Consider the following 13481-nt stretch of genomic DNA (forward strand, 5'->3'; position numbering starts at 1 on the left):
GGTATTCGTTTCTCTGGGCCATTCTTCCACCATTTGGAGTTTTCCCAGCTCACCATGGCATTAGAGTGCTGTATCTGCATCCAGAGTTTGTAGTGAAGCCGCCGATGCCACTTCAGACAGACAAAGCCCAACGACGTCAACTTGCCACACAAAGTTGCTAGACATTGCACCGCTGGCATGCCAGGGCAGGGTTTGCAACACTTGGGGAAGACAAGACTGTTTCCTTGGCGCATCACATTTAAAAGCTCCATGCTTTACGAGCTGCTCTGCATTTCATTCTGGTCAAAGTGGCTTGGGAGGGTTGCTTCCTTGGTTCTCCAACTGAGGCTGTTACTGGCAGAGCCTGCCAACTATTATTCTAGTATATCTCAGGCATGCATAGGGCAGGCATGTCATGAACAGAGCTGGCTGGAGCCGGGGGTCAGGCTGGTTGCCCCAGGGGGTCCCTTCGGAATCGCTCTGCTTTTGTGCTTCTGTGTTCATCCAAATGGCCCTCACCTGCACAGGCAGCCTGCACCTTCAAGGTGAAGCTGCAGGGCTGGGCGGCCCGTCTCCCTGGTCAGGAGGAATCTGTCTTTTGCTAGAAGCTGGAGCCAATTTTGCGGCACCCCAAAATACCTCACGAATGGTGAGCCAGAGGGAGGCCACATTGTAAAAACACCACAGTTATATACACGCACTGGTGGGATAGCATTTTTGGTAAGGCATGGTGGAAAAAGATGCTGGTCATGAGTTGTGTATTAGGAGCTATTCGCATCTTACCCTGTTGTATCCCATGCTTTATCAAGCGTATTCAACCTGTTATACAAGGTACCCGTATGGTGGCCACCCCGGTGGATGCCTCACCCCAGGAGTCTTCAATGGGCCAGATCATGGTCTTAAAGCCACTTACACAGGATATTTCCCAACTCATAGTACAGCCAGAGTGCGGTAACTCAGATACGTGCAGAATTATGTTTCACCTAGCAGTTTGGTGGGATAATAAAAAAGGGAAAGCCGTACACAGGAAAACAAGGTATATCATCCTGCCTCACTGCCTTGCCATAAACAGATCACAAAGGGCGCCTCAGTGGCTGGTGGTGAAGACCCAATGACCCCACTCAGTTAGTGGGTAACTCAGTTGCTACCTTTGTATTTTATGGGTTTGCCAAGGTGCCTCCTTGACCCTATAAAGTTCACAAATGTAACCCTTTCTGGCAGGCCTGCTCAAGATAGCTTTAGTTTAGACGACTTGTCAAAGGCATCTTAATTAGAGTAACTTTTCTTTATGGTGCTGTGTCGTGTATCCAATCACTTTCCCATCCATATCAAAGTATCCAATCACCTCCCTGTGTATTGTATTCACTCCCCTTTTGTGTATTCTCTATAACCCTAAGGAAATTAACATGGGGTGTTCCTATTTTAGGCACCCATGGATCCATGCATTCAATTGTAAATAAACCCGTTTGCCCTGACAAGAAACTGATTCCCAGCCTATATTGCGGATCGGTGTGACAGTTGGGAACTTCCTCGAGGCGCCCCCACAGTGCTGCCAAGCCTTGGCGAGCGGGGTCGGGTGGAGGGGGGGTCCCCGCCACCCCCCGCTCTTGCTTCGCAGCAGTTCCAGCCTCCGCTTTTCTTCGTTTTGGCTTCCCTCCCCAGGAAGCGCCGCATCGATCCCGGGCGCCCTCTCCTCCTCCTCCTCCTCCTCACCCCAGCTGCTGCTGCTGCTCCGCCGCCTCGGCCCCATGGCTCGCTCCCTTCACCCAGCTTCCCCCCCCCACCCCGCCGTGGCCACTGGGGCGGCAGCACAGCCCTCGAGCAGGCAGGCAGGCCCAGCGCTAGGAGGGTGGCTTGGGTGGCCACTCACATGCTGCAGGCCAGGAGGAGACAGGAGGAAGGTGCCCCTGCCAGCTGCTCGCCCCTCCCTTCCTGGCACTCCCGCCATGGCTGTCGCGCCTGCCACCGGCCACCCGTTTGACTCTGCCTCTTGGGACGACTTGGTGATTTCGACACCAAAAGACCGTTTTGCTGATGTATGTCTGCTCAGAACTTATCTGTAGCTGGTGCCATAATCTTAACTGTGATTATGAGCCAAGTTTGGCTCACCACAGCTGTCAAGCAGTTTCCACTGGGCAAATGGCTCATGTCCGAAACACGGCACAGAGGAGAGGAAGCTAATCGTATACCTTCACTTTATATTCCACAGGAGGCCTCTGGACCAGGAGGCAGAGTACATGAACCGCTCTCCAAAATAGGAGGGGGCAGCAGTGCTGCAGAAGGAAGCAGCACTGCTCAATTTCCCCCACAGCTGTGTGAGAGGTGGGGAAGCGGACGCTGGGCTAGGCTGGGATGTCCCACAACGGAACATCTCTGCCTAGGTTCTTGCATCTGTGCTCTTGCAGCACTTTCTCTGGACCAAGCCCCTTGCTCCTGCTTGAGAGACGCCGGGGTGGTGTTTGGCGAGTCCAGTGCTAGCAAGAGTGCCTCTCTCCCAAGACACCATTACTCTTTCCGGATATGCGCGTGGCTGCAGGGGCGATGCCGGGGCGACTTGGCTGGCATGTCGACAGAGAGGGCTCGGCGTCCCCGCTGGGGCACCCGTGCCTTAGGTTCGCCATCACGGACCGAAACTACAGGAGCGATGGCTAAGGACAGGCCAAGATGAAGCTGGGCCCTTGTTGCTCTTTGGAAAATAGCCCTCGTTTGGACTTGGGTGACTGTTTTTCCTCTTCCCATATACTCCTTGCAGGAGGAAATACAAACAGAAAAAGGAATTGACAGTGATTCAGTTCAGAGACCTACGTTTGTTCCTGGAAAAATATGAGATGCGTCTTCTGGCCCAAGCAGAAGACCTGGAAAAGGAACTTGCAAAGGAAAGGGATGAGTACCTGGCCAAACTCTCCGGAAAACTCTCCGCTCTTGAGAGCACCATCCAAGAGATGGAGGAGAAGAATTCAGGGCCAGCATGTGAACTCTTGCAGGTAAGATGGACTCCTCAGCGATCCAGCCCTTCTCCAGGAGGAAGGACCAGCTGCCAAATCTTGATGACTGTGTACTGAACGAAGAGCTGAAACACCTTAGATCGGTGACAACATCAGAAGGTCTCCAAGAAAATTCTTGCCAAAGCAAAGGTGGGGATATGCACAACCGAGAAATCTTAATGGTGATTTATTTATTTATTTATTTATTTTCTGATTTATATCCTGCCTTTTTCCTACAAAGGGCTCCAGGCAGCTTACATCATCTCTCCTCCTCCATCTTATCCCCACAACAACAACAACCCTGTGAGGTAGGTTGGGCTGAGAGTCTGTGACTGGCCCAAAGCCACCCAGTTGGCCCCATGGCCAAGCGGGAACTAGAACCCAGATCATCAGAGTCCCAGTCGCATGCTCTTGACCACTACGCCACACTGTTGCAGATCAAGGAAAGCCAGATCAGATCTAGAATTTCTGAGCTGAGCAAAATTGTGAATATGTGGATGCCCTAGACGAGGCAAGCAGAAATTTATTTTGTAACTTCCTTGTGGTCAGCGTCTTTAACAATGCTGTCCCTTTTCAAGTTCCTCATGTCCTGCTCTAGCAGCTGGTCCTTTTGCTCAAGAACTAAAGCGCCGAAGCCTTAGTGAATTTTCTTGCTCCTTTGAATTTAGTTTGCACAGTATTCCCCAGATTCTTTGTGTATGTTTCAGCCTCCCGTTGAGGTCCCCTAAATTAGCGTGCCATATGCAAGGGGGAGTTTTCTCATGCAGCTTTTGCCCATTTTTCCTGCTGTTTTCGATATGGAAAGAAAAGCTTCATTCCTGCTTGGGGAAGCTCTCCCCAAGTCTTCTCCCCTTCCCAAAACCAGGCCTGACACTCAAAGCAGACACAAATCTGGCTCGTTCATGGTTTCCTCGAACATCTTCCCAGCCTTGAAAATTGCTTCAGGTTTGGACATGTTTCCAGAGCTGCTCAGTCAATATAGTCCTCCTCCTCCTCTTTCACACCGCTGTCGTGCTCCTCCCTATGAACTGAAGTTGAATTCCCATCGTGCGGCAGACCGGGGTCTGCCTCTCCTTCCAGCAGCCGGCCTCTCGGATGCACAACTGTCCCTCAGAGACCTCCAGTTGGCCTCCCGTCTTCGGTACCAATTCCCACGTCAGCATCCTGCCATCTGACAGCAGCAGCGGGAATCAATCCACGTTGCTGATCCCACTGGTCTTGGCTGCCATGCCTGTACTCGGTCCAGACCACCGACGCCAAGCACCAAGCCTAGTTTTCCGTGCCTTCCACCTCCTCCTCCTCCTCCTGCCCCATGTGACGTTCCCCAGAGTCCCCCACTGAGAAGAACCGCCTCCTCCCCACCGCGGCTCCAGCAAGGTTGTCTGGCACACTCTCTGGCCACTAAAATCAGCACACGGCTCACTCAAGCGCAGTGTTAGGGGATACAATTCATGGATCGAGCTGTAAAATACAGGGGTGGAGGGAGAGATAAAAAGCACGGAATTAAAAAGGGGTAAGAAGCGGATTAGGGTAAACGGACAGAAGCAAAGATCTCTACGGCACTCAGAGACAGCGCCCCCTGATCCTACCGCACCTTGTTTGACCAAAAGGGCAAGAAAATAAGAAAGTGGCGTGTTACCCTATAGATGTACAATACCTATAGATCAATAGACCGGCTTCCTGTAGGGGAGCAACAGGGCTCTCGACGCCACAAGCAAGCAGCACAGCACAGGAGGGGAACGAGACCCCGCTCTCTCCAGCCCTAGGTCCTTTATCCCTCCCCCCACTCCATCAGCTGACCCACAGAGTGACGGTGTGAGAAATGAAATGTCACTGTTACGAAGTGTTAAGGTGAAATACAGGAATAGGACAGGGTCACTGAAGTCTCTTAAGGCCAAAGGGCCTGAGAATCAAATCATGTAAACAGTTGTACTAAGGGAAATAGTGCTTCGTACCTCAAAGTCCTGAAAAATGCCAGAGCGGGTAAAGTTGGGGGACAGTAGTAAATCTGTCGCCTTCAGTGGAAGAGAGCAGGCAATTGATTACCTTTTATAACAGGCCGTAATGAGCCTGGAGGAAAGTTGCTCTTCCTATCTCATCCTCCCACAAGATTTAAGAAGTAAGTTGGCATCCAGTAGGAATTTTCAAGGCCACTTTGACTTGTCGAACTTTTAGAAGCTAGTGCGCATGCTTATAGGTGCATGAATAGTAACTGACACACCTCTCATAGGTAATGGGCTCATTAGCATGAACATGGGATATGTGCGGGAGGGGGAGCATGTCAAGGGTTCGTATGATGTAGGCGGACGGAGAAGAATGTACCTTCTGAGTAGCCCAGCCAATGGGGGAAAAGAGGAAGGGTCTGCAAGCCGGGAAAAGGGGATAAAAGGCAATGTTTTGTGTGTAAACGGCACGCTACCTGTGTGGTGGGCGCCCGCTCTTGCAAGAACTTATTAAACTGAACTGCTTGGTACTTTGCTTCCGTATCATCACTACTGGGATTATTTTTACTCCTGACAAGGGCAAGGCTCCCAGTCCCCACAAGACATCACCCCAGCTGCCTGCCTGCAAAAAAAAAACTTGGGTCCGGCATCTACGGTGTCCTTGGATTTAATAGCTCTGAGAAGGCCAAGGTGAAAATTGTGTCCTTTGACCTTGGCAACCACAATTCTCAGATGCTCTCAACAATCCTTTGATCAGGGCCCTCTGGCAATTAACTTCTTGACACCCCAGAGTTGGATCAGATCAGTTTGAGATCTTGGCCTTGTCATCCAAAGGGACAACTCCATGGGATGGGCCTTGTTCCTCCACCACTGACACCTTTCTCCTCTTGGTGGAGGAACAAGGCCTGTGGAAACAGACACCGTATTTTAAAGTATTTGAGGCCCTTTCCCTGTTGCCTCTCCATGGGAACTCGCACCAAACAGGGAAAGGTGTACACATCAAATCCTACACTGAGGATATTCACTGAGGAAAAGAAGAAGTTAAGGAAACTATGATAACATCGGCCCAAAATTTTGGATATAACATTGATCTACAGAAATGGCAAAAATTGTGAGAAAGAAATATTAAGATAACTCTAGCAAAATCTTTATAAAATATTCTATAGGTGGTATTTGTTGCTGAATAGATTAGCAAAAATGTTCCTAAATAAGCCAAACAGATGCTGGAAGTGTAAACAAAAACCTGGTACTTTTTATCATATGTGGTGGACTTGTGTTAAGGCAAAAAAATACTGGGTTAAAATACATAGATGGCTTGGGGAAATGCTGCAAAAACCTCTAATATTTAAACCTGAAGTATCTTTATTAGAAATTCTCCCTGACGATCTTAACAAAGTACATATTTGATTTTACATGTAATTACCACAGCGAGGATTGTATTTGCACAATATTGGAGGAATGTAGAACCACCGACTGAAGAACTGATTCTAAAAAAGATTTTGGATTGTGTGGAAATGGACAAACTGACTTTGTCTCTGCAGGAGAAGGAAGATACATACTTCTATCAAACCTGAATTTTTTTCTATCATTTGTTAGAGAAATGGGACTATATGTAGAGCTGAAATACATATAAATTGTAACAAGAATAAGGTACTAACCCAGTATGGCCAATGTCTCAGGAATAATTGTTGTTTTAGTTTAAATTAGTAGAGAAAATAAAAAAATTAAAACATAATATTCACTGAGGAAAAAAAATCTCCTCCTTGCATTGAATTTACCTCTCACCTTTCTCCTCTTGTGGGAAACCCGAGGCAGCTTACACGGCTTCAGCTTACAACAACCCTGCGAGGTAGGTTAGGCCAAGAGTGAGGGACCAGCCCAGAGTCACCCAGTGAGATTCATAGCTGAGTGGAGGCTGGAACCAGATCTCCTAGGTTTATTTATTTTTATTTTATTTATTTAGACAACTTATATGCTGCTCCATCGCATGAGCCTTGCGGCGGCTTGCAATCATTAAAATCCCGTATAAAATGCAAAAAATTAATCAAATAAATAAAATACATAAATAAAATAAAATAGTGGAAATGGCCTGGTCAATTTAAAATCAACAGTAAACCATTAATAGTTAAAATAGTATTTAAATAAAAAGGTCTTGGCCTGGCACCGAAAAACAAATAACGACAGCACCAGGTGGACCTCTCTGGGGAGGGCATTCCATAGGTTGGGTGCCACCGCAGAGAAGGCCCTCCTCCGGGTACTCACCCTCCTAATATCTTTCACGGAGGGCTCCCGGAGAAGGGCCTCTGCCGCCGATCTCAGGGGGCAGGAGGGCATATATGGACGCAAGCGCTCCTTTAGGTATCCAGGTCCCAAGCCGTTCAGGGCTTTGTAGGTGATAACCAGCACCTTGAATTGGGCCCGGACTTCAATGGGGAGCCAATGGTGCTGACGGAGGACTGGGGTTATGTGAGAACAACGCCCCGTCCCCGTCAGCAGCCTGGCAGCTCTATTTTGCACCCAGCACTGAAACCACCTGCAGGGACCCCTTCGGACTAGTGGGGCCTGGCCTAGGCATGTTTTCACAATCTTCTCAGCCTTGCTTCTGAGTTCAACTCAAGGTGCTGCTTTAAACCCACAAAGCCCTTGCACAGCGTGGGAACACAGTGGGGCACAAGCGGGATCTGCAGCAAGATGTTGCAGCACGGGATTCCCACCCCACAGGAAGGCTGTGTCCCTCTTCGGCTATAAGCCCGTGCCTTCCAGCAACTCCAACTTCATATTTTTCCTTTAGGGATACCTAAGTAACTTTTTTAAAAAGGAGGAGAAATAGCTTCTATAATTTACACCAGAAGAGGGCGCTACAAGCCAAAGGAAGTTAAACCTTTCCTGAAAGTATGTTGCTCAGTTGCAAAGTCGTGCCCGACCCTTCATGATCCCATGGACAACATTCCCCCACACCTTCCTGCCCTCCACCATCCCCCAGAGTCCACTTAAACTCACACCCACTGCCCCAGTGACCCCATCCAGCCACCTCATCCTCTGCCACCCCCTTCTTCTTTTGCCACCTATTGTTCCCAGCATTAGGCTCTTCTCCAGGGACTCCTTCCTTCTCATTAGGTGGCCAAAGTATTTGAGCTTCATCTTCAGGATCTGGCCTTCTAAAGAGCAGTCAGGGTAGAGTTCCACAAAAACGTGCAAGGAACCCAAATATTCATCCCTGTGAAAGCTGCAGAGTGTAAGAGGAGGGAGCTATTGCGGCAGCCAAAGAAAGGAAATGCATTACAAAAATAGAGGGCCGGAGAGGACTCATATTTACATAAAATGTGCATTTGCTGTAGAGGGATGGATGGCCATTTTAGAAGGATTGCAGTGATTTAACTAGAAATAAACCATATATTTGATTCCTAGAGTTGGCAATGTACTCAGAAAAGCAGCTCTTACCATCCCACCCCACTGCCCTGCCACAAACACCTCAAAAGAGGCCTCGGCGTCTGGTGGTGGAGGACAGGTGACCCCAGTCCGTGAGTGGGTAACTGTCCAAGTGCAATCCCTGTGCTTTACAGGCTTGCTAAAGTGCCTCCCAAACCCAGTGAGTTCACACATGCAACCTTTCTGTTCATGTAACTTGGCCAGCCTGTTCAAGGTAACTTTAATTCAGAAGGCCTGTCAAAGGCATCTAATTAGAGTGAAATATAACTTTTCTTTATGGTGCTGTGACCTGTGTCCAATCACTTTCCTATCCATATCAAGGAATCCAATCCCCTTCCTGGGTATTGTATTCACTCCCCTTTTGTGTATTCTCTATAACCCTAAGGAAATTAACATGAGGTGTTCCTATTTTAGGCACCCAGGGATCCATGCATTGAATTGTAAGGAAACCTATTTGCCCTTGCGAGAAACTGATCATATGAGCCTTAATTGCAAGGCCAGGTGAATTGAAGGCCTACTTGGTGCTAACTGAGTTCAGGGCCACTGCTTTTTCTGCCATGGGATTTTTTTAATCTTTAAAACTGATTTTTGGCAGGATGGCTGCCCAAACTGAAGATAGCTTGAAGCACAGGGCTTTCCTTTCTAAAGTGGATCCATGGAAATCATAGCAGATCTTCAGTGTTCCTTCCTTCCTTCCGATTAACTCCAATACAGTTGCTCTGCCCAACATTAAAAACTGCACCCTGGGATCAGCATGTGATGACTTTCCATCGTTCCCTGAGTCCTTGTAACACAAAGCTGTCCTCCACAGACCCACAGCCAATCTTCCCCAATGAGGATGCTGCCTACCACAATGTCCATCATCCACTGTTCCCAGAAGCATATGAGGCAGCAGTTTTAAAACACTTTTAACGCATGGTTTTCCTTGATCTTTTGACTTTGAAGGACTTTGCCAGCTACCTTTCCATGAGAACTCAAACAAATGGTATTGGAATACAAAATATCTTTTGAATACAGATATTTTTGCTGAAGGGTCACCTCAGTCTGTCAGGAATGTCAGAAGAGCTATGCTGAGACAGACCAGGGTCCAAAGAATCCAGTGGCTGACCAGCTGCCCAAAAAAAACCACAGGTAAGATGTAGTAGCAGCCCATGTTCCCGAGCAATCGGTTTGTGAAGAACCTTCTCCTCTATGAGTTTATCCAGTCTCCTATTAAAGCCACCCAAAGTGATGGCCATCACTGCATCCTGGGCATGTGAATGCCAGAGTTTTGTGTTTGAGCAAAGTTAGCAATCATGGAATAAATATAAGGAGATATTTTCTTATGGGTCAGTAGAACAGAAATGAGAGTGAGAATATATGACAATTTCTCCCAAAGAAATGTATCCAGTAAAGTCCCACAGCATTCTGTATTATTATTATTATTATTAATTAACATTACTAATAATAGCCACAGCTCTCTGAGCAGTTTACAACAATGATCATAAGAATCATACACTCTGGTCACCCATCCAGATTCTAACCAGGCCTGATCTTGTTTAGCTTCCAAAATTAGACAGAATCAGGTACTTCAGCCTGGAAGACCAGCATATGATTGCCAATCCTTTTCAACCTATTCATAAATAGGTTGAATAGGGACCAGGATACCAGAAGGAGAGGTCTGCCTGGTGCTGTTATATGCTTTTTGGCGCCAGGTCAAGACCTCTTTATTTACCCGATATTTAAGTTTAAATATTTTAATTATGATTTTATTGATATCCTCAGTCGTGTGCTCTTTTGTTGTTGATTGATGTATGTATTAGGTGTTTTGTATTGTAAGCTGCCCAGAGAGGAACCATAACGGACGAGATAAAAATATCCAGATAAATAAATGAAATGATCTGGAAATAGAAGTAAGCAAGTGAAGTGGCCATATTTGCTAATGACACCAATTATTTTATTTTATTTTTTTAGGGTGGTTCACACCGAAGGGGATTGTGAGGAGCTCCAAAGCTGCCAAATGCAGTTCATTGTAAGCAAGACTAAATGTCGGGGCAGAAAATCCCAGCTCCAAGGACAGGCTGATGGGACCTGAGCTGCCCCTGACTGGTCGAGAAAGGGATCTTGGCTTGTTGGTGAAGAGCTGGATGGGAATGCTGGCCCCGTGCACAGCTGCTGGCCTAATTAGGGACGGCATTTAAAATAGACCTGCCAAGGTAGTACTTCCGTTCTGCAAATCCTCGGTGTGCCTACTCTCGGAATACCTTATTAATTTACTGTTGTATGTATAAGCCTCCAAGTAGTCCAAAAAAACTGTCCGGGCGGCATGCGACAAACAGAAAATTGCAAATCCACATATTGTGTGCAGTTCGGAAAAGGGACACTGTGGAGGTAGGGAAAGGGCAGGGAAGGGCGATGGAAAGGAAGCAACTCCTCTCTGAAGAGCGGCTGGAGCAGCTGGGATGCATAGCTTAGAGAAAGGGCGGGTATCCCTGGCGCGGAGAAAGCTTTTCTCCCTCTCCCGTAATAATAGGGCCCAAAGGGGTCGTCCCACGAAGCGGATGGGGGGGCGGCTTGGGACCTTCCCGAAACCCATGCTCGAACTGTGGAATCCACTGCGAGGAAAGTGTTGATGGGCACCCATTCGGACGGCTTTATGTAGGCATCGGTCTGAGTAATTTTTGTGCCCCGCCCTTTGCCGTGTCTCCGGGGGGCTCCAAAGGGGGATCAGGAAGACCGAGGCGGCTGGGGGGGGGGCGCAGCCGCCCGGCCGCCTTCGCGCTCCCTTCGTGCTCGGGGCGCTCGCCCGGCGCGTCCCGCTCCCGACGCTGCGCCGGGAGGAGGATCCGGGCGCCGTTCCGGGATCCGGCTTTTCCTTCCCTCCGCAGGACGGCGGCTCCCAGCGGGGAGAAGAGCGGGGTCGCCGCAGCCCCTCCGCCCTCGCAGGCGCCAGCCCGGAGCGCCGCCGCGCTGCCTAGACGGGCAGGAAACGCGCGCGGGGGGCCGTGTGGACGCGCCTCCCCGGCGATCCCGGGAGCGAGGCCGGCCTGGCGGAAGGCGGCCCGGGAGGTGAGCGCGGGAGCGGAGCGGTGGGCAGGGGTCGCGGCGGAGGCGGCCGCGCCCCGGCGGGGTCGGGGAGGAAGGAGCGGGAGGGCCCCACCGCCTCCTGGCACTGGAGCGGGGGGGGGGCACCTGCGCGGCGTGGCTCCCCGGTGCGATGCGCCGCGGGGTTTCTCCATCCGCCGCCGCCCCCCTCCTGGGGGCCCGTCTCGGCAGCCCCGGCACCTAGTGGTCCAGCGGCGGGGGGAGTCTTGCATTGGCCGGGGGGGAGATGTCCTCCCGGCCAGCACCACAAAGGGACCCCCCCACACACACGCCCAGCAACTTTGCCCCTCCCTCCCCCCGTTGCGCTGTTCCCATTGCAGGATCGTTCTGTCGGCCGCGCACACGGTTCCCATCCTGCCTCCGAGGGGCAGCGATTGGGATCGGGGGGGGGGGCGCTCGTGGGGGCGCTGCGCTGCCACGACGCCCCCGAGCCGTTCCTTGCCAGGGGAGCGCCGCTTCGGAAGGTGGTTCTTGGGAGCTTCTGCCTGGATCCGGTGCTATCAGGGGGAAAGCGCTAAAAGCCCCCGAAGCTTCTTTCCCAGGACTGGCCACTGAGGGCTTTGCGTTTCCTTCCCTTTGGGGGCTGGGCTGGTTCCTCCCCACCCCCACCATTCAAAGTTCACGCCCTGAGCGGTCCTCACAACAACCCTGTGAGGCGGATCGCGATGAGATTCTGTCTGGTGCAGCACTGAAGCTGTTGGGTTTCTGCCAGAGGCCCGGTCTCAAATCCCTCCCTGCACAGCTGAGCTCACAGAAGTGAGGTCCACGTCCCAAGCACAGAGCGTACGCCTCGCCCACAGACGTCATGGGTTCGATTCCCAGCATCTCCAAATTTCGGTGGCCAGGCAGACCCAGGGCCTGACTCAAAATGGGGCAATTTCCCAGGCACCTCGTTTCCCAGGCCGGCCCACCTCGCTGAGCTGTTGTGAAGAGGAAGCAGGGAGGGCCGTGCGTGCCACACGGGGCTCCTTGCAGGGAGTGGATATGGTGGAAACAGCCCCTGGGGTCTAGAAGGTGCCCGGCTTCGACCTCTTTGCCTCCTGCACAGGAAGCAGCAGTGGGACCGCCTCTCCGGATCCACTCTTCTTCTTGGTGCTGGAGAACAGCCAGGTCAGGCCATGGAGGGGCAAGGAGAAGGGGATTTGGGGAGGGGCTCAGCTTGGGTGAGGGAGGTGAGGAGATGTTCAAAAGCATCAGCGTCTTCCCTTGCAGGGCTGCCAGATCCCAGAATGCCCAAGCAGGACGGCTGTGAATTTTGCCATTTCAGCCACACGCAGTCCTGCAGAACACCCCCACACAGAGCCATCTACCCTGTCCCTTTTCCCCAAGAAGGCGGCACTCACAGCCTCCCTGCACATCTGTCCAGGATTCAGAGGAAGGGGCCTGCTTGCTGGTGTGTTGTGTCTTTTCTTCTCCTGGACCTGAGGGGATCCCTTGGTGGTTTTGGCTCAGCTGGTGCACAGTCTAACTGAGACAGACGCAACAGCTTTCTCCACCCCTCGCCTTCACGTGGCCCCACGTTTCATCTCCCTGCCCTGAAATCCCAGTGCTCCAGGTGAGAACCAGCCATGGCTTCCCCAGCAAATGAAAAAGCTCCCTATAGCTTTTCCCCCCTCCCTGTTGAGCCCCCCACGGACATCAGGGAGGGAGAACCAAGGACGAACCAAGATGCCCCTTCACTCAGCCAGGATTGCCAGCTCTTTCAGACTCACTGTGGATTTCTGGAATTTAATTCCCCCCCCCCCCGAGACAGCAAAGTGTGACTGTCCCACTGGTTCTCCATGTTTCCCTCATTATGGAAAGGTACCCAGCAGTAGGCCAGAAGGTTACCAAATACTTTGGAAAATGTTCTTGCGATTCACAATTGCAGGTGGGTTCATCTCTATTGTGGGCCTTCCATAACTGCAGAAGTTTGCAGATACAGTGGTACCTCGGCTCACAAAATTAATCCATTCCACAACTCTTGTCACGACCCAAATCGGTCGCGAGCCAAGTCAAATTTCCCCATAAGGTTAAATGTAAATAAGGTTAATCCGTTCTGTAACTTTTTTTTTTTTAATCA

The 13481-nt window shown here is 50.6% G+C and overlaps 1 protein-coding gene across 1 annotated transcript in view; it reads left to right on the forward strand.

Moving 5' to 3' along the window:
- The first annotated feature begins 11302 nt into the window (after positions 1-11302).
- Positions 11303-13481, forward strand: part of LOC123021698 (zinc finger protein 420-like) — a 6564-nt gene continuing 4385 nt past the window's right edge. The window contains exon 1 of the mRNA XM_044426718.1: positions 11303-11383. The gene's annotated coding sequence lies outside the window, so the exon portion shown is untranslated. The remainder of the gene's footprint in view (positions 11384-13481) is intronic.

Source organism: Varanus komodoensis, unplaced genomic scaffold (assembly GCF_004798865.1).
Source record: "Varanus komodoensis strain SLA01 unplaced genomic scaffold, ASM479886v1 scaffold172, whole genome shotgun sequence".
In the NCBI taxonomy this organism is placed as follows: domain Eukaryota; kingdom Metazoa; phylum Chordata; class Lepidosauria; order Squamata; family Varanidae; genus Varanus; species Varanus komodoensis.